Source organism: Lactuca virosa, chromosome 7 (assembly GCF_052849685.1).
Source record: "Lactuca virosa cultivar CGN04683 chromosome 7, Lactuca_virosa_CGN04683_v6, whole genome shotgun sequence".
Lineage (NCBI taxonomy): Eukaryota > Viridiplantae > Streptophyta > Magnoliopsida > Asterales > Asteraceae > Lactuca > Lactuca virosa.
The window spans coordinates 43439555-43444574 of record NC_136432.1 but is presented as its reverse complement, the minus strand read 5'-3'; the positions used below and the strand labels follow the sequence as shown (position 1 = coordinate 43444574).

Below are 5020 nucleotides of genomic sequence, written 5' to 3'. Positions count from 1 at the left end.
TATCTATATAATTAAACAACACGATTTCATCAAGCGACATATCTAGTGAGGGCTTCTAACTCAATAAGGCGTCTGATTCGACGAATAACTATCAAACAAACCTAAATTAAATGCATATATACAACCTGTTTCAATGGCTAAATCGTTACATTTACTTTTTTTTTTTAAGGTTTCATCTAACACGGTTTGATGCTCGACAATTTTATGATTAATCCTTATGATTAATACTACCTTTTATTTGACAATGTAAAAGTACTTTATATGAAATATGAATACAAGGAGAATGAAGTCCAAAATTAAGAAAAAAAGTTAAAAAAAGACCAATTCAAAGTCAAAGCCAAAGAGCTTTAGCATCCTTCAACATCGGAACCAATTCGCCGGTGATATGTGTTGCTATTAATCTCTCCAATCCACCAAAAAACTTCCCACCCACATAAACCACCGGAAACTCTATCAGGTTGCCATCATCTTCTCCGGAGATTTTCAATAAATGAACTGTCACGGAAGCCGCATCTCCTTCATCCATGGCGGAGATTGTGGGATTCACCCCTAACCCTAATAACAAAAGCTTCACGACATGACACATGCAACAGCCACGTTGCCCAAACACTATCACGGGGTTTTCCGCTACCAGTTGAACCACAGGTATCGACTCATTACTGGTGATGGCATTGGGTGTTTCGGCGTCACCGCTGGTCTGGTGTGGGAGGGTTGTTTGCATGGTTTATTACCAGCTTACGGAGAGAGTAGGTGAAGAAGAGGGAGGAGACGAGGAGGAGATGTGGTGGTTATATGGTGTGTTTAGAGAGAGAAAAAAGAGACGACTTTAACGTCAACGGAGTGACGCAGAGACGCACGTCACAGGTGACTATTTGGGACCGTGTGACGAGGACTTCGAGGAATTTCGGAGAATCGATGACGGCTTTTGGCTTTAGGGTTATTTACGGTGGTGTGTGGAAATGTGCATCGTGTTATTAAAATTTTATCACTATATTTTTTCGTTAGGAAAATTTATTTTTATAAATTTTCTTCATCTATAAAATAAAAATGTTGGGTAAATAGGAAAAAGATCAAATATAATACCACAATAACTAATTTTATTTTAAAAGGTAAATACAAAAATATATACTAAACTATTTCTAAATTATTCCACTTATATTCAGAGTGTGACTTGAACACTCAACTTCAAAGAGGGAGAGCAACACCAGATACCGCAGGACTAGAAACTCTTTGGTACCACCATAACTAATTATGTGGTAAAAAAATATCAAACTCTTAACAAATAAAAACAAATGAGTCATATACATTAATCGTAATTAATTAATTCGAAATATTTATATATAATAATAAATCATAACAGCTTCTATTAGAATGTTTTTATATTGTAGCGTGAGGTGTCAAAATAACTCATTTAGAATTTCTATATTTATATTTTTATATATATTTTAATTTTTTTTATCCAAATCAATATCGTTTAAAATAAATAATTTATTTTTAATCATATTAGGTTAATATTTTTTCCTATTCATCCAACATTGCTTTACACAACATTTCATCTTTTATTGTATAATATCATTAATTTGTATATCTTATCATTAATTTATTTATCTTATCATTCAATCTCAATCTTATCATAATGTACCTTTCAAAGTCTAATATTAATATTCATTAAATATCATATTATTATTATTTTTGAACAACAATTTTTTTTAAAGGTCATTTTATCATAATAAATGTTTTATATCTCAAAATTTCAAATGATTATATTTTGTGGTTTCAACTTCTATAAATATTGAAATTTAAAAGTTAATATAAATAATAGTTTAAAACATAAAAATATAATTAAATTTGTACGTTCATTGTAAATCGTTTCCCAAAGTCTAATGTAAGGTGATACGTGTAAACTTCTTTCAAATCATCACTAAACAATTAATTGAGTTGAACGTGGTATTTATATAAATGTTCAAAAAAACTAAATTAAAACTTTTATATAAATGTTAAAACTCAAATTACATACTTAAGCCCATTAAAAGTATTTTATATGAGCGGGTAAAACTGATTTTTCTTAAGACTTTCCAAAGTTGTAAAAAATAAGCCGAAATTTACAAAGATATCAAAGTTTTCCATACAATAAGGTCATCTTAATATCATTATTTTATATTCAATTCGATGTGAGGTATCCTAAAACGTAGAAAATATCAAAAAGCTTTCATGGTAATAATCACAATACATTGTTACCTTTTAACTTTTACGAGATTAATTTGATTTTTTTTATTAATAAGAGTGGGCATCGGGTGGTACCCGTCCAAATTTTACAAAATCGGTCCTATAAGCAGAGACGATAGTTCTTTGAATGTTGTAACCGATGTCTAAACCGATCACTATCAAGAACACAAAAAAATTAATAGTGATATAAAAGAAAAGATTTTAGCCTCTCTAATTGTAGATGTTTTTTTTTCTCTTGAGTGTTGTTTCTTATCTTAAACAATGATATAAGAAATACGTTAGCCTTTTTAATTATAACTAATTGCTTTTACTTCAATTTTGTTTCTTAACCGAGGTATAATAAGAAATATGACACAAAAATGCACTAAAGGGAAAACTGATTCCACATTATCATGGTAACTAAATTTAATAAACTATTTTATTCTAAAAACTAGGCGAATGCCCACACTTTACACATGAGTAATACTGATATATATATATATATATATATATATATATATATATATATATATATATATATATATATATATATATATATATATATATATATATATATATATATATATTACAAAAGTAACTAATTTATTGCTATTAGTTATGATAATTATTCTTATACTAAAATAAAAGTTTATAAAAATTACATTTCAATCGGACCATATGATAAAAGATATACCTATTGTTAAAATGATGAAATTGAAAATTTAAAGTATTTGTATTAACGATATAATAAATATATATGGGTTTCACGTCAATGATTTAAAAACTATTCCATCCATCCCGTATTAATTGTCTACTTTTAACTTTTAAAATTTTTATTTTTCAACTTTTGACTTTAAATATTTTTGTTTTAGATATATAATACTTGATGCAAAATATATGAATGACTTCTATTTTAATTGTCTTCTCATTGTTATAAGTTTTATGCACTAATTTATACCATAAATAAAAATATTTAAGGTGTTAAAAATAAAACTTAAAAAGTCAAAAATAGACAATAAATATGTTATACGAAGGTAGTATTACTTTAAACATTTTCAATTTTGATAATTATAGATTTTTTAAATGATTTTTCTAAATATAATGTAACTTTCAGTTTTATATAGTCTTTTGTTAAAGTTAAATTATGATTTAGTGTTTAATTCAAGTATTCATGTTATTATTTAAATAAGGACTTCATTTTGAGAAAAAAAACTATTTATTTTAGAAAATAGTCTCAAGATTTGACATTTAGCACCATATTTAAACTAAAAAAATTAAGTACTATAAGTTAGAAATTAAAATGTTAGTATCATAATTAAATTTATAAGACGTTCTATATATTTACAAAAAGTAAATTATAATGGTTGAAGATGAAAAAGGTCACAATAATAAGAATTACATAAATAATTTTTAGTGATAAATAATAAAAAATATAAATAATTATATGTTTCGCTATATTTATTCATTAGTAGTTTAATTGATTAACATGTTACATTGAGAAGTATCATAAATTAAACATTTAATATAACAAAAATCTTATATAAATAAAACTATATTTATGATAAATAGTATATTACAGTATTTTACGAATGATTAACATTATGATTTTAAAGAAAAAAAGTTAAAAGATAATAAAAATATGTTATATGTTATATTGTATGAATTACTTAAAACAATATTAACTTGTTATATAACAAATAATAATTTTTAATAAAATCTATATATTTGTTTCTTTGTTTTTCTTTATTATAGTTTATAATATATTAGTACGTTAATTATTAAATATAAATAAAAAAGAGTACCAAATAACTCAAATGCTTTGTTGGAGTTAATGAATAAAAATATCAAATTCTTATGATAAAAATATAATTATTTAACTAGAATCATATTACTTGATCTTATTTATTATATATTGGAATATAAATAAGTAAAAATAACAATAAAACTAACAATACTAAATTTAACATCATAGTTAATTCACTATTTAAATATTATTAGTTACAAACTTTTTGTGTTGTACTATTTAATAGATGAGTTGAAAAATTAAGATAGTTTCTAATGAATAAGGTTCAATATATGAATTTATCTTGAACTATATAAGGATAAAAATCAAGATTATATGATTATATATATATATATATATATATATATATATATATATATATATATATATATATATACTTGGTTTCTTTGATTTATCAATATTTTTTTATGAATGTTTATCTTACATTAAAATGTTATTATATTAGATAGTGATGATAACCAATTGATTGTTGCAAACTGATTAACTTACCAACTTCAACATCAAATGTCTAAAATTTGAGCATTAATCTAGTCGTTGTGATTTAGTTGATTTTTATAGAAAATATTTTGATGTTTTTTTTTAATCTTTTTGAAATATTAAAATCTGAAATGTACATTTTGATATATAAAATATAATTAACTTTTTATATATCGAAAAACATTCATGGATACGTTTATGATGAATAAATGTTTAACAAAATAAATCACAAAACACAAAATAATTTTATAAATGATAAAAAATCAGTTTCATCCAAAAGTTAGTTAACTTTTATATAGGGTTTTAAGGAGTAAAAAGTCTGTACATTTTAGAAATAATTTTTTTTTATGGTTTTGATGCTGAAAAGCCAAATTTTAACGTAATGAAAAATTTAGTTTGTTATGTGTGTTTCTTTTTATATCCACATATATAAGTTGAAAGAAATAAAATAACTTAAATAGTTTTATCTATTTCTACATTCATTTTTATTTTCATGAATTGTAGACAACTAAAACAAAAAGAAAAAGAGAAGAA

At 23.9% G+C, this 5020-nt stretch overlaps 1 pseudogene; it reads right to left on the bottom strand.

Annotated features, from left to right (window-relative positions):
* Positions 1–331: 331 nt before the first annotated feature.
* On the bottom strand, positions 332–721 carry LOC145126585 (glutaredoxin-C9 pseudogene; annotated as a pseudogene).
* Positions 722–5020: the final 4299 nt, after the last annotated feature.